At 46.1% G+C, this 22,450-nt stretch overlaps 1 pseudogene across 1 annotated transcript; it reads right to left on the minus strand.

Moving 5' to 3' along the window:
* Nucleotides 1–147: 147 nt before the first annotated feature.
* LOC308527719 (upstream stimulatory factor 2-like) lies at nt 148–17,968 on the minus strand (annotated as a pseudogene). Its single transcript has 2 exons — nt 17,077–17,968; nt 148–322 (listed from the first exon to the last, which is right to left on the minus strand). The product of its transcript is annotated as an upstream stimulatory factor 2-like (transcript).
* Nucleotides 17,969–22,450: the final 4,482 nt, after the last annotated feature.

Below are 22,450 nucleotides of genomic sequence, written 5' to 3' on the forward strand. Positions count from 1 at the left end.
GTTTATTGGATGATATAACAGAAAAGTCTGAAGGCAGGGCCAGCCCAGGTCTGGTTTGCTGCGGAGGCCCATGATATCTCACCTTTGGGTCTCCTTCATGTCATGCTACGTGATAACCACCGTGGTGACATTGTCTATGTCTGTCTCTTACTTCTCAGCCACAGTGCCCCGGCTTGCTTTGCCTGAGTGGCCCTCGGTCAGGCTCTCATTCCTGAACCAATTACTAGGGTCTGGAGGAGGCATGGACTTCCTCCAGATGTACTTCTTCCAGGTGGCTGGGATCAGGGCCCATCCTTGGAACTGAATTGGCAGCCAACTCCACCTAAACCATATGGAAGCCTGTTCAGTTTGCCAAATACATTCTGCTTTCTGTTGCCTTCAATGGAACTCACAGCCTAAGTGGAGAGGCAGACAATAAACAGACTGATAGGAGATGCGAAGTAGAGGAACGGAGCTGTGAGACTATGTAGGGGGGTGCAGTCCAGACCAGGAAGTGGGAAATGACATATGAGTTGAGATCCGAATGGTAGAGCAGGAGTTAATCAAGAAAAGAGATTAGAGAGAGGTGAGTAATTTGTGCATTTGTGGGGGGGGGGGGGGGCATTTATTTTACTCCCTTTTTGGAGAGTTGGTGTGTAATACTCTAGTGAGCACCCACGTGGTACCCTGTAGAGGCCGCAGTCTTAAGGGTGACCAGGAAAGCACCAGCTGACTGCAGGTGGCCACCACCTTGGGATCAGATGAGCACCTGCATTGGCTCACTGGTGCCTGGGGCATCCTCTTGCTGGAGTCTGAGGCCTACAGGGGTGGGCCTTGGACAGTGGCTATTAACCAACCAGTATGGAAATAGAGAAACACGGAAGTAACTGGTGTGGCTGCAGGAGTGTGTTCCTGCTGGATTTCAGCCCTGAGTTCCTCATTGTGGGCCACTTCTCACTGTATGCCAACCATCAAGCCTTATGTGACATTCGATAAACACAGAGGTGACTATGTCTCTGGCTGGGTAGCTCAGTTGGTTAGAGTGCTGTCCCGATATAAGGTTGCAGGTTTGATCACCGGTCAGGGCACACAAAAAGCAACCGATGAATGCATAAATACGTGGAACAACAAATCAGTGTTTCTCTCTCTCATCCCCCCTTCCTCTCTCTAAACATCAATCAATCAAAAATACTTCAAACAGGTAGATGACTATATTGGTAGCATGGGGAAATAATCTACATATATGCTTGATACTGATATTTCGCCCCAGAGCAAATTAGCAAATACTTCTCTGGGTTCTGCAGAGCATCTTTGGCACTGATTTCAACTAAAGGCTCTGGAAGTCGAATCAACAACGGCCTGAGGTTTGTGAGGTGAGGGGTCCCTGCCCTGAGTTACATGTTCATTGCATTGTAGTTTTGGAAGCTCACATGGAAAAACTACACCCAGAGTTGTGTTTTGTGTGAACCATCCAATACTTATGGACATATTAACAATTATGAGATTAAGTATTAACATCTTTTTTTGAAGGGGTAGAAAATTTGGGCTGGCATTCCAGCGTGGCGACAATGGTCTGGAAGCAGTCGAGGCTGCCTCTTTGGATGGCATGCTCTGATTTGCCTTTCTTCCACCTTGCCCGCATCTTTGGTATTTGTTACCTACCTGGCCCTTGGGTAATGGGTCTGCAAATAGCAAAATTTAAGGTAAAGAGAATAAGACATTTGGTCATCCCTGGCACCACCCTCTGGCCTTTTCCACTGTCTTAACTCCTGGAGCAGGAGCGCCAACTTCACAGCTGTGGGAAGGACTCTGACAACCGAGCCAGAGCAGCCCCCAGACCAGTTGATGTTAGTCTGTTACCTTTGTGCAGGCTGAAAGCATTGAATAATCATTTCCGGCCCTGGGCGGTCTGGCTCAGTGGATAGAGTGTCAGCCTGTGGACTGAAGAGTCACTGGTTCGATTTGGAGCAAGAGCACATGCCCAGGTTGTGGACTCGATTCCTCGTAGGGGGTGTGCAGGAGGCAGCTGATCAATAATTCTCTCTCATCATTGATGTTTCTATCTCCCTCTCCCTTCCTCTATGAAATCAATAAAGATATATTTTTTAAAAATCATTTCTGGTTATACCTCTTTTTTTTTTTTTGCAAGAGAAAACAACCAAATTTAATACACATTTATATGTGGGGACCCTGCATATAGGAGAGAGTCAGAGACCCCACATGCAGGAGAGCCTCAGAGATAGAAAGGGGCTGAGGTATATGAGACATCCGGAGCTAGGGATGAGGCAATGCACCTTGGGGGCTTCAAAGGGTCCCCCAAGGGTAATAAGAACAGACATTTAGTGCAGGGGGCCTGGAGGCGCAGCTCCGAACTGACACACCATTTCTGCTGCATCCTATTGGCCGAGGCAAGTCCCAGTGTGAACCCAGTTTCAAGGCTGGAGAAACGGACTCTACCGCCTGGTAGGAGAAGCTACAGAGTCACACTGAAGAGGGGAGTGAGGCTACAAGGTGACTATCTGGAGCCACGTTTGCGATACTTTGGGAAGACAACTGCTGCCTTCTTCAAGGAGGTGCTTACAAACCATTTCTCAAACATCTCAGGTAGCCTATAAATCTCCATGTCTGGTCTGGTGGTCCCCAAAATTCCCAATTGATTTTGGTGAAGGGACAAGTGACAAGTGTTATCTCTAAATGGGTGGTTTTATTACTGACATCACACTGTCCCTCATACATTATTTATAAGGTTTCCCTGTATGTATGTGCAATTATGTTTCTGTGTACATTTTGAGAAATAAATCATACAGGTCTCTTTTCTTTCACACTCCCTAGAGAGGTTATAGAGGCAGTAAAAGTGTCCAAATTTGTGAGAAATTGGAATAATCAAGAGTTACCTGTATGGAATGCTATTAACGATAGCAATTCACGCTAGAGTACCTTTCATCTCAGACACTCGGGCCCTGTTAACAGATTAAAAGTAGTAAAAGACACCGATCTAGAGAATTTTCATTATCTTGTGCTTTGAAAACTCAGATTTTCATTGGTTTGAATGGGCCCGAACATACATTTTTTATTACTAGGGGCATAGAAGCCTCTAGCAGTCTTCTTAATAAAGCAAGACGAGTTGTAAGGGATCATCTGATGGAGGGTAAATGTGCCATACTCCATTTTAAGAAAAATACAATATAAAAGTCTTACCACGGAAGAAAATCTTGATATGATCTTTTAAGAAAACCTCAAGAAAAATAAAGACATGGCACTATATTAAATTTAAAGCCAGTGTCTTATAGGCAAAGAAAAGCAAAGGCGGTATGATTAAGGTTGCTGCATCGTTCTGCCGTTTTTTTCTTTCTCTCTCTCTTTCTTTCTTTCTTTCTTTCTCTTTTTTTTTTTTTTTTTTTTTTTTACCTCTCACCCATTTCTGGGGCCTTTTTAGATCATAAGCTTTTAGGGCCCAGAGAACAACCCCATCTTGATGTAGCACCGAGCAAATGCGCCGAGAGGTTCTCAATGAACAGGCAGCAAATTCTAAGTCCAGAAGGGACCTGGAGAAGCCCTCTCTTTACTTCCTGGGAGGACTGTTTTAACCAGGTTTTTTTTTTTTTTTTCCTTTAAATCTCAAAATGGAGAGACTCTACCATCAGAATTCACATCTCACCTTTGCCTTGGGCTCTGCTGTGGGTGTCTGTAGAGCAGACCCTGGCCCACCCTCCTGAGCCACGGTTTGCGTTGCTGTGGTCTGTCCTGTGTCCAGGGGCCTTCTCGAGGGGGCTCTGGACTCGAATGTGCCTTGATCATGTTCTTCTGCAGAAGCTTGGGTGCTTGACCACTCTGACCCTCCGTCTCCTCGGCAGGTTCTGGGGAGGATTAAATGAGCTCGTGTGCTATCCATGTGGCTGAGGCCGAGCAGGTATAGACTGAGTCTTTGCTTCCTTTCAACTAGTTACAGAGAACAGCATGACCTGAAGGATGGGACACCGGAACTCCAGCGTGGTGTTTCTCAGACGTTAATGTGCCTACGCCTCTCCTGCAGACCTTGTTACAATGCAGGGTCTGATTCATAGTTCTGGGATGGGGCCTGGATTCCATATTTTGAATAAGCCCTCAGATGATAGCATGGTGCTGCTGGGTTGTGGGCCACACTTGGAATAGCAAGGCTCCACCTTCTGCCTTTCTGCCGGCCTCCTGGAAAAGCAAGACATCTGCCCTGGTGGGGAGAAAACATCCGCAATGTAAATACTCTAACCTATGTCCCACTCGGGCAAGGGGCCTGTCCCACCAGGTCAAGGTGAGCAGAAGAGACCTGTAGTTTGTGAGTCCAGTTCCAGACTCCTGGAATTGGAGGTAGACATCTGGTTTTAAAAACTGACTCTCCCACCCTCCAGATGTGTGATCTCGGAAAAATTATTGAACCTCTTCGTGACTGTTTCTCCATCAGCAGCGTGGGAATAACCAGGGTACCTCCCATTGCATGAGATTATAGATGCATGCCCACAGCAGCACTGGAGCTTAGCTCTTATTTTCTTTCTTTCTTTTTTTTTTTCCTGTGTTGATATTTCTTTATTTTTTTTTATTGCTAAAAGTATTACAAAGGGTATTACATATGTGTCCTTTTTTCCCCCCCCGCCCTTAACAAAGCTCTTATTTTCATTAGGAGACAGGTATAGTTAGAAGACAAGTGTTGGTTTCTAAAACAAAAGGACCAACAAAAACATCAGCTTCCTTTCCTCTTGCAGCTTAGACGCACAGGGAAGAAATAACTCCCGGCTAGGGGCCTCTTGCCTCCAGCAAACAGGGTCAAAGGACTGCTCCGAAGGTGTGTCCATCCTGTCACCCGTCATGCTAGCCCTTCCCTTTGATCTCTCCCCTTTCTCTGTGGGCGGATTCACCTTTTATTGGAAGAAGAGAGATGGAACACACACTAAAACAAACCTCTGCTTACTTGGAAACTTCACAATTTTTTATTCTTTAGTGAGCATCAGGGCCAATGATCACCAGCTGCTCAGACACAAAAAATCATGCTTCGGAAATCTCTTGATGTCGATTCCGCACACAGAGCAATCAAGCTGCCCGACATGTGCCACTCACGACAGAAGCCCTTTTACACAACTTTTTAAATGGAAAGAACTCCCGACGAGGAGAAAGGAGCCATTCAGGATGGACTTTAATTGGCTATTAGTGCGCTTACCGGGTGGCGGAAATCGCTTGGCCTTTGGCTCCAGGCCGTGCTGGGCACCCACTGCAGGCATGAATAGCTCATTAAAGCGCACCCTGTCACTGCTTTATTTTCTAATTAATATTGCCTGCTTAGGGATAGGGGACCGAACTATAAAATTGTTTTATCTATTGCTTCAGCAATGAGGGAGGAAAAAAATGTTATTAGCACCTCATGCCTGCCGCATTCATGATTGGACTAGAAAATCAGAAAAATCAGCATGGGTCTTATTTTCATAATCTTCACCTCAGGGGGGAGAGAGGTGAGTTTCAAGCCTCACACCAGCTGAGATCAGGAAGCTTGAACATTGATGGTATAGTCAGCCCTTGGGTTCCTTATAGTATCTTCCTGGCTAGTGAGCCAGGACAAGTGGAGTAGGAAAACTGAGACAGATAGTTAAATGGCCAACAGTTTACGGACATCTGGTAAACCGCAAAATCCTATCTTCCCTAACCAAGGACACTTAGGAGTAAATGGTTTACACCTCTCTGCACCCAGGGGATAGATAGCAGAAATCCAATTAGTGCCATTTGACAACCACACCCTAAGACAGATGAAGTTAAAGGAATAACTCTCATTTTGGTGCATCAGTATAAAGCTGATGAATATTTTATTGATATCTTTTTCTAAGACCCCCCCCTAAACTCCCAGCTTTTGAAAACCCTCAAAACAGTTCTGGCTGGGTATCTCAGTTGGAGCATTGTCCCATGTACCAGTGGTTGGCAAATTGCAGCTCATGAGCCACATGCAGTTCTTTGGCCCCTTGAGTGTGGCTCTTCCACAAAATACCGACTTCTGTGCATGGGCCACGAAGTTTCAATTGCACTGTACATGCGCACCCGCACGTGGTATTTTGTGGAAGAGCCACACTCAAGGGGCCAAAGAGCCGCATGTGGCTCACGAGCCACAATTTGCCGACCACTGCTATACCAAAAGGTTGTCGGTTTGATCCCCAGTCAGGGGATCATACTCACATCAATGTTTCTTTCTCACTCTTTCCCTCTCCCTTCCCCTCTCTCTAGAATCAATGAATAAATAAACGAACTAATACATAAATAAATAAATAAGCCAGGTGGATCTGGAGGGCATTATACTAGTGAAATATGTCAGAAAAAAGACTAGTACTGTATGATCTCACTTATATGTGGAATCTAAAAAAAACTTGAATAGAAACAGAACAGATTAGTGGTTACCAGAGGCAGGAGTAGAGTGGGGAATGGATGAAGGGGTCAAAAGGTACAAATTCCCAGTTATGAGATAAATAAGTGCTGGGGATATAATGTAGCATGTGGCGACTCTAGTTAACAATACTGTACTGTATCCTTGAGAGTTTTGCGAAGAGAGTAGATCTTCAAAGTTCTCATCACAAGGAAAAATATTGTCACTATGTGAAGGATGGATGTTAACTAAACTTATTGTGGCAAACATTTAACAATCTACACATACATAAAAGTATTACTTTTTACATATTAAACTAACACAATGTGTGTGTCAACTATATCTCAATGAAACGGGGGGGGGGGGCAGGGAGAAAGCCAACCTCACAGGTATAAAGCCTCCTCCCTCCCCCCTCACATTCAAGGTGAGACCGTAAGCCAAGATCTTATACTGTGTTAGCTCCGTTTCTATGAACTGTGTCAGTAAATGGTAGGTGATTCCCTTCCCACACCTTCCTTTGTTAGCCATCTGGGGATAAGGTTGGACCACACTATTGGAGGGATCATAGATCTCAGATTCTTCTAGAAAATCATGGTCTCAAAATTTGATCCTTTTTTCCATCTACGTACACTTGTATTTTTCAAAAAACAGGTTTCAAAATTTAGTTTAGAAACATTATGGCCACGGTGCCTGCTATGCCAGGATAGTAACTTGGAGGAGTGGTGAGGCAGTGGCAGGTGGCAGGTGAGCAAAGCCAGCAGCCAAAAGGAGGAAAGAAAGAAAACAAGACCCAGAAAATCCATAACTCGAGAACAAATCCCCAAATGATAATAGTATAAAGTAGCAGCAAGTACTAGCCCCTAGTTTACTGCCAAATCTATTCCTCAAACAGCATGCTAGTAGGAACATTGAACGCAAAATGTCCCAGCTGTAAAATGGAAATGCTAATGTCTGTTTGTGTTCCAAGGTTATTTCAAGGAGTAATGCTAATATCAATAAAGCCTTTTAGAAGAATGAACCAAAGCAACTCGGAAACTATTCCTTTTCCTCTCAATCACTACCAAGCGGTAGCTCTATCTTAACTGAATCCTGGAGGTTGTCTCTGAATCCTGGAGGTATTACAATGACCGACTTCCTACCTGTCAAATATTCCTGTACAGTGTGTGCAGATGATTATGGCTGAGCCCTCGGCCTGTCTGGGAACTACTGCACAAGAGGATCTAATCGATACACATTACGGCATTCTCAAGAGTCTTTGGCAAAGGCCTATAGATTAGTTTGCTAACGGCATTTGTTAATTGGACAGCAGGCCGGGTGGCAAGAAAAATGCGCTTGTCAGTTGGGAAAAGCCCCTCTAAAAATCAACAGACACAAGCAAAGCAATCTCAGCGCAAATGTTGATTAGAACGTGGCTTGTATTTTGGACAATAAACTCTATTTATGATAGTCTCCCAGCCATTAAGTATCTCTGCCATGAGAGAAAACTGGGGCTATTAACTTCCTCAGACAGAACCAGGGGGAAGAGTGATCATTCCTTTTATAAGCAGAAGGGAAGGTTCTGCTCAATAAAGATCAATTAAACATCTCTGTTAAAAGGCTGCTTGAAGCCGGTGCCAATAGAAATTGCACTGTGTTAAGTCAAGCTCCTCGTTCCCTCCAGCCCTCCCCACCTCTGTATCTTGCACTGGGAAAAATTTTAAGGGGACACTGGGGATTGTCAGCTGTATAAGGTGACAGAAGCTCTCACATTCATGGCTGAATGGTCTTTGATGTTGGGTGACTTTTCATGCATTTAGCAGGGGCATTCCCAAAGGATAGCAGGCAAATTAAATGCTCCTATGAATTCAGCTAAGCATCAGTGGGGAGAGAGAGAGAGAGAGAGAGAAAGAGAAAGAAGAATCTATCAGTAGGTGCCCCAAAAGATTACTTGGTGGTCAGCACTCCTAATTCCCAGGAAGCAGGAAGAGTTTGGGGGGTCTTGGGGGCCCATTGTATAAAGAAAGCCCTCCACAATCTCTGCCAACATCTTACATGTACTAAATACCTTGCGCTTCTATTCTCTGGTTTAGACTGTGCCCTCTCGTGTAAATTCCATCTTTCCTTGGTCAAAATTAACTGCCTTGCTTTCTGAGCTCCTCTATGGTTTTCTTATGCTTCAATGATAATACCTGCCTGACAGTTAATTTTACAAACATCTGTCCCTCCTCCAAGATGTAAACTCCTTGTTTATCTTTTCATCCTTTATCATCTATCCACCCCCAATATCCAGTTTGATGGTTTGCACATGACAGGTGTGTGGAAATAAGCTGCATGCTGGTCTTGGATAAACCTCATTGCAGTAGGCATTCTTGATAAGCATATTCCTGAAAGGCACACTGGCCTGAGTCAGGGGAGAACCCAGACAGGAGGAATGCAGATAGCTCTAAGGCAAGCACGTCAAACTCTCGGCCCGCGGGCCCCAAGCCTCATTTATTTGGCCTGTGTTAGCCTTTGAGTTTGACATGCTTGCTCCGAGGGGACACACCCATCTATATTTAAACCCATAAATTGTTGGACTTAAAAATCCTCAGCAGTCATTCAGAAATCAAACCCCTGGGACTCTCTGTATTAGGCTTTTTTGTTTTTAATTTTTTAATTTTATTCCTGTGTAACAAATTAGCACAAACTGAGAGGGTTGCCATACATAACTTTATTATCTCAGTTTCTGAGGTTGGAAGTCCAGGCACAACGTGGCTGGACTCTCTGCTCTGCGGGGGTTATATGAGCTGATGTCAAGGAATCAGCCACAGCAGGTACTCCTCTGGGGCTCAGCGTCTTCTAAACTCAGTTGCTGGAAGAACTTGTTTCTTTATGGTTGGAGGACTGAGGACCCTTTTCTTGCTGTCCGTCAGCCAGGGAGCTCCCAGCTCCTAGAGGACACCCAGTTTTCTTGCCACATGGCCCCTCCATCGCGGAAGCCAGCGATGGAGACTCTCCGCAGATTGATTCCTCCTCTCATTTTGCTTTCGGTTCCTGTCTCTGACTTCCACACTCAGGTTTAAAGAGCTCAATTGATTTGATCAGGCCTGTCAGGAGGGCTTCCCTCTCTTAAGGGCTACTGATTTGGGACTTAAATTACATCTGCAAAATCCCTGCAGAGTAGGACTTAAATTAATGTGTGATTGGATAATGGGAACAAAGTGTGTATTCACCAGAGGATGGAAATCTTGGAGGCCGCCTTAGAACTCCGCCCAGTGCATTCACCAACAGCTGAGGTGAAAACTTCGCTCATCTGCCTGTGCTTGACTTCCTCATGTCCTCCCTGCGTCATGAGTAGCGCAGACAGGGAAGGTCCCAAACCTGCATCAGGTACTGAAAGTGCTGCTCCCTGAAGAGGGAGGGAAGACACAACCTTCACTTTATTCCCGAATGAGGGTGCTGCTTCATGGTATTGGGAAGATTTTCGTCAGACCAACTTCATGATTGAGTCATGGCCTTAATAAGGTGACAAGTAGCAGCATTAATGTCTCTTTTTCTCATGGTATTATGAATGGTCTAAGGGAGGAGTCAGCAAACGATAGCCAGCCACCTATTTTCTGTAAGTAAAGTGTTGGACCACAGCCAGGCCCATTCATTTCTGAATTGCTGGCTGCTTTTTTTTTTTTTTTTAAATTTTTTATTGATTTCAGAGAGGAAGGGAGAGGGAAAGAGAGATAGAAACATCACTGATGAGAGAGAATCATTGATCGGCTGCCTCCTGCACGCCCTACACTGGGGATTGAGCCTGTAACCTGGGCATGTGCCCTTGACCGGAATCAAACCCAGGACCCTTCAGTTCGCAAGCCGATGCTCTATCCACTGAACCAAACCAGGTAGGGCACCGCTGGCTGCTTTTGTGCTGAGAAGTTGTGACAGAAACCAGAACTCCTCTCTGGCCCTTCCCTTTGCTGACCCCTGGCCCAAGATCATTCCCATAGTTCTCTGAGGATAGAATCACCTGGGTCACTTGTTAACAAGCCAATTTCTGGGCCCACTGAGTCAGAACCTCCAGGGTAGGGGTTTGGGAAGCCCAGTGAACAAGCTCCCCCAGGTGATTCTCATTCCCAGGAAACTGCTCTCCTTTACGCCTTCCTGCCAATTAGGGGAGCACGTTTAGAAGAGGCGGTGGGTGGTGCCTTCAAAAGCACAGACTTTGAGGTCCCACCCTCTAGGGTGCATCCTGCTCTGCTTCTCACCAAACCTTGCCGCTTCAGGTAAGTTACTTTTCACCTGCAGTTTCCCCACGTGAGACGTGAGGATGATGCTAACTCGTTGTCAGTGCACGTATGTATGTTGAGTGCCTCACCCAATGCTCCATAGCAGTCACCCGTATTAAGAGGAGCGGCACTGTGTAAACACCAGATGATCCCACTGGGGAAACAGCTCATAAATAAGGCTGGCCCAGCGGGGCCTATGACAGTAGTCCACAGGGCATAGACTCCCTCAGAAAGAAAAACTCCCTTAAAGAAATCTTCCCCTATGTTCGGGACAGTAAGGCTTTTTAGAAACTCAAAATCTCCTGCACATCGCCGAATAAAAGTTCCTAACTGATTATTTTAGGGTATTACTCGTTTGCAAAGGAATATTTAGTTTTATGATTGAGAACTCTGGTACTTAGCAGAAAACCTTGTGGTTTTTTTTCCTTCCCATTTCTTGCCTGATGAGATTGTGCAAATGCAGCCATCTCTACAGCTGTTAACAGAAAGTTTTAAAATAAATTGCTATGCCTTTGCCACATACATCCTTGTAAGATACAGGACTCCAACGATACTTCAGCTTACAGGGAGTTTTATATTTTACTGAAAGGGGGGAAGGAATCAATATTGAATCTTTTAGTCCAGTGACCAAAGAATCACCCCATTGATTATGCTCACCTACGCAGGTGAGTGAGCGCAATTTATCCTGATTTTATCTTATCTGATTTAAAGTTTACTTTTTCTGGGAAATATTAATTCTAACGTTTTATGCATAATAATGCTGTAATACCATACCCTTTAAAATTTGTTTTTTTTTAATTTCAGAGAGGAAGGGAGAGAGAGAGAGAAAGAGAGAGAGAGAGAGAGAGAGAGAGAGAGAGAGAGAGAGAGAGAGAAACATCAATGATGAGAATCATTGACTGGCTGCCTCCTGCATGTCCCCCATTGGGGATTGAGCCCTCCACCCAGGCATATGTGACCTCATGGTTTATAGGTCAACGCTCAATCACTGAGCCATGCTGTCCAGGTCTGGACCCTTTTAAAAGCCGGTTTGGCTCAGTGAATAGAGCGTCAGCCTGCAGACTGAAGGGTTCCGGGTTTGATTCCGGTTAAGGGGACATACCCTGGTTGTAGGCTTCTCCCCGGCTTGAACCTGGTCAGGCTCATGCAGGAGGCAACCAATCGATGTGTTTCTCTCACATCAAAGTTTCTCTCTCCTTTCCTCGCTCTTCCACTCTCCCTAAAAATCAATGGAAAAATAAGTTCCTTGGGTGAGGATTAACAACAACAAAAAAGCCATTTTACATAGCTTATGTGAACATCCTAGACTAGAGGCATGTTTTCCTCTGATGTTTTTTCGAATAGAATGTTTGTTGTATGTTATTCTTCTTTTCAACAGAAGAGGGAGGCAAAGACTTAGCTAAACAGTGTTCCTAAGTGCCAGGGAGCGGGAAATGGATCCATATGCATATTCTTAGAGGAACAACAGGTAAACAAGAGTAGGATGGATTTCGCCAGCTATGATTTAGGTTTTGTGAACAAAAAGACAAACAATACCCAACTGGCAAAACAGTGTGTTTTGCCAATTTCTTAATATTTTAACTTAAGTTTTAAAAGAAAGTACCAGTTGAGATCTGACAAAAATAAAACCACAGAGGGGAGGAGGGATATAGTGTTCATTTTTATTAAATGTGGTGTTGGGATCTTGCAATACTCTAAAACACAGCTGGATAAACGGGGTAGCTCAAGATCTGTCTGAACCAACTCCCTAAGCAAACTTCCAGGTCACTAGGCCACCAGGCTGACTCCAGGCTAGTGACTCCTGGTGCTCTTACTCCTTTCTGCTTATCTGGGGGGAGGGGGAGGGCGGGGGAGGGGGGGCAGGAGGGGGGGAGAAAGCCACCATGCATGGGTTCCTTCTAGGATTGTGCAACCCTGAGAGACTCTCCTGGGCTGACATCCCTGAGCAGATGCCCCTCGTCTCCCAAACTCCCAGAGTTTCTGTGGCTCACACCTGCTGCCAGTCAGCAGCCAGAGACCTGCTTGTAGGGCCTCATGAAAGACTGATGCTAATGGGGCAGCCATATGGACTAGAGGCTGCCTTGATCTTCTGTGGGCTTCTGCCTACTGTGGTTTTGAAACCAGACAACCAATGGGTCTGGGCTGCCTGTCACTACTTGACTCAATTAAGCAGAGATAGGGTTGAATCATTATACAGTGGGGCCTTGACTTGCGAGTTTAATTCCTTCCGTGACGGAGCTTGTAACTCAAATTACTCGTATGTCAAATCAAAAAGTGAACGAGTGAGACACGTGATGCTGAGCTGATGTTGTGGCGTTCACTGTGATGTTCGCTGCGCCAACTAGCGGTGGGGTATCTGAAGCCGGCTTGTAACCCGAATTTTAGCTCCCAACTCAAAGCAAAAAATCGGCTGAGAGACGGCTCGTATCTCGAAAAACTCGTTAGTCGGGATATTTGTAAGTAAAGGCCCCACTGTATGAGCGTTTATTCCAATACTGCCAGCAGTATGAGAGAACAGCAGGTCATCCACAAAAATCTGCTCTGCCTCTCCCCCTATGCCAGCTGCTTATATTGGGTAGAAGGACAAAGATTATGTGGGGAAGTAGGATTTACAGGCATGGGAAAGTAGGCATGGTATAATCATTACAGGTTACAAGTCATGCGGGCTCGGGGGGAGGGAGGGAGTCTCAGAGCGTAGGTGCCTCTGGGCACCCAGGGACCAGATTACAGGCAATAGGGGCTGGGGGTTGTAAGGAGCAGGTGCCTCCAGGACCAGATTGTTCAGCCACGAGGTTGTAAATCTTTCCATAATGATAGGCAGTTCTCAGGACAGGAGGATGGACTGCATTCCCATGTTCCCATGTCCCAGGGCGTACAACTCCCAGCCAGGTAAGAATGTGCTTTCTTTAATCAGAACAAAGCAATCATGGTTAACAGAGCATGATTAATATTTCTTATTTTATTTCTTATAACTGGTAGCTGGTCCCCAGTATTGTGTTTTGAACCCTACTTCACCCAGCTTTCTCTCCCATGGCCCAAGTCTTCAGCCACTGCTCCGGGGTCTCCATTGCCTCTCTTTCTATGTAAAGACTTCAGGTACCTCCTTCCCCCCACTTCCTGGGAGGCTGACCTTCTCCATCTAGGACTTCTGCCTGCATCTTGTCTCATGAAGACATTTTGGCCAATTGAGGGCTCTACCACTTGTCTCTTACTGTCTCCTGGATCAGTTCCATACAGGGCCTGAGTGTTAAGAAACCACCTCCCTTTAGGAATGGGGTTTGGGGTTTTGTCAATACTTCCATAGGGTTTGTTTCTGAGGTATAGTATCCAGATGCACATTTCTCGTTTGCCACCACCTCCCATTTTTGAAATGGGGGTGCACTATAACTAATGTCTTCTGGTTGATTTGTTTCACTTAATACTTAAAACAATCACAGAGACTTTCTGCAGCAATACTTTTAAGCTGATCTCACTGTTTTTAACAGCTGCCAATATTTTACCAAGAGTGTGCCATAATTAACTTAACCCTTTCTGTACCAGATGTTTATGTTGTTCTTCCTTTTTCACTCTTGCAAATAAGCTGCATTTAAAATCCTCCAGCCGTAGCCAGTTTGGCTCAGTGGATAGAGCGTTGGCCTGCAGACTGAAGGGTCCCAGGTTTGATTCCGGTCAAGGGCATGTACCTTGGTTGTGGGCACATCCCCAGTGGGGGGTGTGCAGGAGGCGGCTGATCGATGTTTCTCTCTCATCGATGTTTCTAACTCTCTATCTCTCTTCCTTCCTCTCTGTAAAAAATTAATAAAATATATTTAAAAAAAAGAAAATCCTCCTACACGTTTGCTACCTTGCACACTTAGAAGTTTAAATTGCTGGGTCACAGAGGACGTGCGTTGTGACAGCAGATTATGGGAGGGATGATTGTGAGCACAGAATGGGACCTGTCCCTGGTGTTCTTCTTCCTGACCAACACTTCGTTGGTTTTACATAAGAAAACAGGTTTCATTTATGGCTTATGGGCGATTAGTGAAAAGTGGAAGAGCTGTTTTTCGAAAAAGCCCTCAGTAAAATATTGTGTGGGGCACAAATATGACCGTTTTGGGAATGGTAGCTGAAAAGAGGAATGAGGCATTTCCCCCTATTACTCCATACAAACCATCCTGCAGCTTTGGCCTGGCTGGGGTCCCAGGCATGAGGTGCATGAAGGAGCAGGAGAGGGAGCTATGCAGGCAGAGCGCCACCCTGTGGCCGGCTGGAGAGATCGGACTAGTTTTCAGACACAGGTAACTAGAAATGCATGAAGGGTATTTTATGGAGGCTAACGTCCTGCATGAACAGCTGGGACATTGGAGCCAGTGACATTTGGGTTATTGTTAAAGTGACTCCATGTGTGGCTATAGGCTGGTGCCTGGGGCAACTCAGGTTACTGTTGCTTTTGGGCGAATTTGCATTTTATGTCTCACACAATCTACATATATTAGAACAAGATAGTGGCAATACAGCAGGAGCAAGTCATTCTCTAGGCAGTGCTTATCTGACTTCAGGGACCTCTGCCATAACTCTGGGGCCCACAAGTTGGGGACCACTGAGATGGGATATTGAGAATGTGAGTGCAGATGAAGTCATAAGCTCAGTGTCAAAGGGGAGCAGCGTTCTTTAAAGGAATCCTGGGGTGAGTTCTCACCATACCTAAGGAACATCCTGTTACTCCTACTCAAGACCCTAAAATGACTCCCCATTGTAACATATTTACTTCTCTTTTCCCGTAATAAGTCCCCACTGTATTACAGAGCCCTGTTTCCCTCAGTTCTGGCCAGGGCAGGTGCTGTCATGGCTATCAGCAAACGGTATGCCTGTTTCTGCTTCTAAATCCAACCTCCTTTCAACACTCTATTCAACACTCTCTACTCTAAGTCCTTTTAGCCAATTTGGGCCTGGAGTGACCTTCCCGTTTGTAAAATCCCAAAGCTTTTACACTTGGTTATCATACATTTGGTGTGGCCTCACGTCATCTGCTCAGGTAGACTGAATTCTGACATCAGTGATGCTTAATGTCTTCACAGCTCCTTGATGGGAGACACTAGTGTAATAGGAATAGACATGTAATAGACACTAGTGTTTTAGGAATTTGCAGCAGGATGAAAAATATTAAAGGCAAGTATTTTTTTTTTCTTCACACTTGGATCTTCATATATTGGATCTGTTTCGAGTAGATTTAAAAACACACATGACATGTCGGATACATGTCAGGCACAGCCCTCTGTGACAGGGTGGAGAACATGCCTAGTTTTCTGGAGCGGCGAGCTGTGACAACTGGGCAGCCCGTGCTCTGTGGACAGGACGCTCAGGACCCACCACCTGGCTTTGAAGACGCCTGTTTCCCCGGTTGTGCTGACCAAGCTGTCCTCTCCCTTCTTCCCGATTCCCCGAAGACCCATGCTAAATGCCTAAATGGGGCCGGACTCGGGCATAGGGCATAGTCCTCCGCTTGGGATGGAGCTATATTCCTGTGAAAAGTGTGCCCACCAGTGAGGAAAATCAGTTGCTCATCAAAGCAAAGCGAATCTGTCCGGATCTGGGATTAAAACCCCAGAGCACCCGGATCACATCTCCCCACATGCTGGAACTTGGTGCACTGCCTGGGAAACACTTGCTAGATGATGGATGTTCATTTTTTTTTCCAAGGTGGGGCCACATGGGCCAGTTTATTGCAGTTAAATACCTCTCTCTCTGTTTTTTGTGTGTCCATTTTTCCATAAAAACCATGAAAACACCCAAACACCCAAAGGAGAGCAGGAATCCAGAAACAAGAGGTGGGGTGGGACATGGCCTCCCTTCTTAGGTGCAGTCTCCAGAATGGCCCCCAAAGGCCCCCTCCGGCCCCTAAGCGTCATGCCAGTACCTCTAGGGACCAAAGAGGCCTTGGGATATGGCAGGGCCTCTGTCCTCTTCCCTTTTGCCTCTAGGCCAGACCACTCGAAGTGCTGGGGCTTAGTGCAGCGGTTCTCAACCTGTGGGTCGCGACCCCTTTGGGGATCGAACGACCCTTTCACAGGGGTCGCCTAAGACCATCGGAAAACACATATATAATTCCATATTGTTTTTGTGATTAATCACTATGCTTTAATTATGTTCAATTTGTAACAATGAAATTGGGGGTCACCACAACATGGGGAACTGTGTTAAAGGGTCGCGGCATTAGGAAGGTTGAGAACCACTGATTAGTGGGAGCTGGGAAAAGGGACAGATAGGGAAGGAAGAATACCATTTTCACGTGGAGAGGACAGTGGTGGGTGCTTATACACAGAAATATATTTCTTCTGCCCATTCTTTTTTTGGTTAAAAATAGATTTAAAAAACTCACACGGGGGGGTGGGGGGGCATCTGTCCCTCTCTGTGCTAAGGGCTGGGGAAGGGGGCCGCAGAGCCCAGAGGAGGGCCTGCCACAGACGGGATGGGTGGGCGTCACTGCTGCTTGCTCTCGCCCTCCACCTCAGGCTGTGCTGCTGCAGCTGGGTGCGAAGCACGACGTGTTCTCACTTCTCAGCTCCTCAGTCTGTGGCCCCCGGAGCTCACTGTCCATCTGCAGCCCCTCGGCCTCCTGTAAGGTCTCCTGCATGCACTGGTTCGTCTGGTGCAGTTCCCCGGGTGCAGTCGCAGGCCTTCGACTAGATCCCTCCTCTGCTCGCTCCTGCCTTGCTGTCGTCTGCGTTACAATCTGGAATGGTTTTTGAAAGTTGGATGACCCAGTTGTTGATCTTGTCCCTCCGCTTCCGCTCCATTTCATTGTGTTGAGTTCTCATCTGGGGTGTTCTAGTTCCATCGATTTTCCGGGAGTAGGGGTGTGTCCAGGTTGCAACCTTCCTTTGCCTTCCTGTCTGAAGCATGTTCTGGGGCGTCATCCCTACACAGAACTGGCCTCTGGCCTGCAAGCTCTGGTCTACGGTCTGTACGAGCACAGCCATGGTCTCTCCCACACTGGATGCTGGGAAATAGGCAGATCGTGCCTCCCCACGGACAGCCTTAGCTGCTGGGCTGCCCCATCCACACCCACCTGGGACCCAGCCTGCTGCCCCCCCCCCCCCCCCCCCCCAGGCAAAGGCAGCTGCAAACACGACGCTGACGGCGCCTGCTCTGTAGCCCTGACTATTCAACTGCCCATCAGTCACCCAGACTACGCGGAACCGGTACTGGATGTGCGGTCGCCCAACGCTGGTCATGGCGACAGCCACCACCCTCGGCTCCTCCGCCTCAGGGCCCTCCCACACCCTCCCGCCCTCCTGCAGCTCAATGCCCTCCTCTGCCTCAGGTCCTTGCAGCAACAGCAGACAGAGCGGTGGCTGGCCGAGGCAGCGGGATCCAGACCCAGGTCCAGCATGTCCATGGAGGGGTAGGATGGGGGTGCTCAGGCCCTGCAGAGCGGTGGGGAGGAGAGGGGTGAGGAGGAGGCCTGGTGTTCATACTTCTATTGGATTCAGCTCTGCTTCCTCTTGGGCCACTGTGTGTTGACTTTTTCTATGTGAACAATGTTTTCCTGACCTCTGGGTTAAGAGCAGTTCTTTCATGCACACAGGCCAATGGACACACTGCTCACTGATAGAAAAGTTCAAGGGATCTAATATCTTGGGAGGGTTTATATCAATTACTTAACTGCCTGAATATCAACTTCCTTTATATTAGCTTTCTAATAAGATGAGCTGGATCTCACATTTATCTTAGGAAGACAGACTTATCCAAATCATCTATATTTTAACAGGCGGCACCACATTTCAGGCCTCAGAACCACATTTTAAATAATTCTTGTCATACCATATATTTTAAGTATCATTAAAAAGCCATGTTCTTACTTTTAAGAATATGTGTGCAATATATTTTATGAAACCTATAACAAGTCTATGAAAAATTGATTATTTTTTCCACAGGGACATGTTCAAATGATTTTCATTCTGCTCACCAAATGAAAAATCCAGCATGGGTGATGACCTTTATCTTATTTACTTCCTCTCATGAGTATAATCACCGTGTTCCCAAACAAAGAGGAATGGGTTACTCTGTTTGAGTAGCCAAATAATTTCCTGTGGTAGGCAGAGGGGTTGGTACACATCGAAAGTAGGAAGCGCGGATTTCCCTTTCAAATGCCTTGTTTTCCTGCTCTGTGCCTCCTTCCAGTCAGCTCCCTGTGAAACGGGTCAGAATAAAACCTGGGGGCTGGTGAATGTACGGGTGGTGGCAGTAGTAGGTCATTTTAGGACCCAAGGAAGATGCAAAGAGAGCTTTGTGGTCAAAGATGGGAACTGTTCTGTCCGTTAGTTAGGATATTTTTTTTCAAATGAAACAATATGTGCAACGTCCCCACTTGTTTCATCTTGGAGTTCTCTTGACCCTCATTGCTACAAGCTGGTCACGGCAGAGGCTGCCTTCCCAGCATGCAATGCCTCCCTGTTCCTTAGGCTCAGAACCATGGTCGGGGGATAGGAAGGGATAGGCTATTGTCAATGCTCGCCTGTGTCCCAGTCTCTCTGAACTCCTCCCCATCCACTCTTCCACCTGGGAGTCTTGGGTACTTGCTGAACCCTCAGAACAGACAGAGGGTGGGGGAACTGGGCACCTGTGGAAGTGACAGTGGAGTAGAGGTGACATCTCATCCATCTCTAAGGTGGGAATGGAAACAGGCTTCTGAGCTGGGCTGGTTGTACACACAGCCCTTGTTTCATAAATAAGGATGAACAAGGCAACACACAGAAAGGCTCACAAGGCTACTATGACGAACTCTTGAGTACAGGGGAATGGGAGAGTCCAGGGAGATAGGATTTGCCAAGAAAAAGCAGCAGGAAATGGGACACCATGACATGAAAGTGTGCCAGTGGCTGATCTGATGAGAAAAAGATTAGCGTCCCATGTGGCTGGAGTGGAGGGCGGGCACGTGGGTGGAGTGGGGTTGGGAGGAAAAACATGGTGATACTTTGTAAACTTGGACATTTAAACTGGGGCCGTGTCATGGAAGATCTCAAGTACCATGGTGGCGAGCATGAATTGACTGGTTGCATGTTGAGTGGCCACAGGGATTTTTGAGATTGCGACTTTTGAGAGTATGATTTGAGCTGAGGCTGGGGAATTGGCTTACGGAGAATTTAGAAGTTCTCACGTCTAGTGCTTTTAAACCTATGCTTTGATGATGTCTCCTTGGGGGCTGTTCTGGTGGGAGGATCTGGGAAAAGAAGCCAGGAGGCTGGGATCATACACCCCTGCTCCCACTGAATCGGGCAGTTCCCCGTGCATTTTAATTACTGTGCTGCCATGTAAGAGTTTTTAAAATTTATTTTTTAATTAAAAATATTTTTATTGATTTCAGAGAGGAAGGGAAAGGGAGGGAGAGATAGAAACATCAATGATCAAAGAGAATCATTGAACGGCCGTCTCCTGCATACCCCCTACTGGGGATCCAGCTGCAACCGGGCATGTGTCCTGACCCGGAATCAGGCAGTGATCTCCTGGTTCATAGGTCGACGCTCAATCATTGATCCACACTAGCTGGGCCAAGTAAGATTTCTTACCATTTTTTTTAAATGTGGTAAAAACCACATAACATAAAAGTTACCGTCTTAACTATTTAAGTGTTTAGTAGTATTAAGTGTATTCACTTTTCACCTTGTAAAGTTGCAACTCTATACCCTTTAAACAACAAATTTCCTTTCCCCTCCCCCCAGCTCTTGCTAACCACCATTCTACTTTGTTTCTATAAATTTGGCTAGCCAAGAAGATCCAACCGGCAACCCTCATCCCCCCATACCACTACCCCCACCCCCGTCCCCCAAACAGTCATGCAGCTGAGAAGGTTTGAGGGCTACTGACCCGTCATTCCTCTTGATCTCACAGCCCTACTTTTTTTTTTAAATATATTTTATACTCTGGTTTCTCTTCAGATCGTATACATCTTTCGCCTTTTTAATATATTTTATTGATTTTTTACAGAGAGGAAGGGAGAGAGATAGAGAGTTAGAAACATCGATGAGAGAGAAACATCGATCAGCTGCCTCCTGCACATCTCCTACTGGGGATATGCCCGCAACCCAGGTACATGCCCTTGACCGGAATCGAACCTGGGACCTTTCAGTCCGCAGGCCAACGCTCTATCCACTGAGCCAAACTGGTTTCAGCTCACAGCCCTACTTAATGAGCAAATTGGGGTCCTGGAGATCCTGTAAGAGTCCAAAGTGTCTGCACAGTGGAGATGTTATGAACACAGATACTTAAGCAAGATTACCAGGTTCAAATTCTGGTTCTGATTCTAACTGTGTGTGTGTGTGTGTGTGTGTGTGTGTGTGTGTGTGACCTTGGGAAACTGGGCAGTTGATTTAACTCGGTGCCTTAGTAGTTTCATCTGTTAAAGGGACATGACAGTAATAGTATCTGCTTTTAGCTATAAGGATTAAGTAAAGTAATCAAATAGAGCACTTGGAATAGGGCACTTATATAAGTGTTGGCTGTTATTATTAATGTTAAGTGACTTCCTAGCATGACACAGCTCCTCCTAGGGAGAGCTGTTACTTTGGGCCTACCGCCAGCTCCCTTGGTGCGTGTCTCTTGAGTTCCCACTTAAGGCTGAATAGATAGCTCTGACTCACATGCTTCCCTCCTGCACATCCCTATTTCTCATCTAGGGCATGCCATTGATCTTGGCGGATCCTCCATCAATATCTTAATCCTCAAGGGGAAAGTGAAGCAGGACATGTCACACAGCACAAGAAGGATGGTTATCCTATGACATCAATTCAACAAATATTTACTGAACGCTTTTGACGTGGAGACACTTGGCTAGGTGCTAGGGACACAGAATGAACAAACCAGGCCAACATTCTTGCTCCCATAGAGCTTGTGTTCTCATGGGGCAAGGCTTTGCAATGCAGCCCTTCTAATAAATGAAATATTTTTCTTAGAATCATCTAGCCCAGGAAGATGAAAAGTTTGCATAAAAATGCTCAAGTTTGGAAACAAATACTCTAGACTTATTGCTAGGGGTGCCTTTGAAAAATGATTTGTAAAAATAGATAGTAAAAATGGTTCAGAAATAGTTGGTTGAGACAATTTTTCAGATATAAAGTTTCCTACTCAATTTATCTCAAGTTCTTATTCAAGGGTTGTACTTATAGTACAGTCCATCATATTTAGAACCTGGGGAGGACAGCATAAAGATAATTTTGCTCGTGCTTCCTTCAGATATTAGAAGGAATATGGGATTCCACCTGCCTACGCCCCCTCCTGGGCTGATCTTTTCCTCCTTAATATGAACAGATGACATTCAGACACAGAGGAAGCCGAAGCAGGGGTTGGGACTAGTCTTGTTGGGGGAAAAATAGGAATTGCCATCAATATAGGAGGCATTTCCTGCACCTGTCACAGCCTGTGGACAGTCTAGCAAGGAAGATATGATCTGTAATACAGGCACTCCTGCTGCTTGCTCCTCCCCTGGGCCATGTGCTTCACAGCTATTGCTAAAAAGTTCAGACCATCTTTCCTGGGATCCTACAAATGTTTCATTTCCAGGCATAGCACTTCCAGGCTGCCACTGCCAGTCAGTCAAGGTTGGCAGGTGATATGTATCCCATGTATCATCAGGAACTGCTGGGACTGAAGACATGATGGCCTTAAAGCCATCGTTCAAAACCACTGGCGGCCATGGCCAATCGTTTGTTGCCCAAGCAACCTGCCATTATCTCACTTCTTTTCTGCTAAGAGCCCCCAACTTCATTCAGGCTGGGCAGAGATCTCTTGATCTTAGGGAATGGAGCAATAGCAGCCAATATAAATCCCTGAGTTTAAAAGCACACACCAAAAATCAGAGAAATTAGTTGAAGCCCTATCATCC

This window comes from Myotis nattereri (genome assembly GCF_964212035.1).
Source record: "Myotis nattereri genome assembly, chromosome: 12".
Taxonomy (NCBI): domain Eukaryota; kingdom Metazoa; phylum Chordata; class Mammalia; order Chiroptera; family Vespertilionidae; genus Myotis; species Myotis nattereri.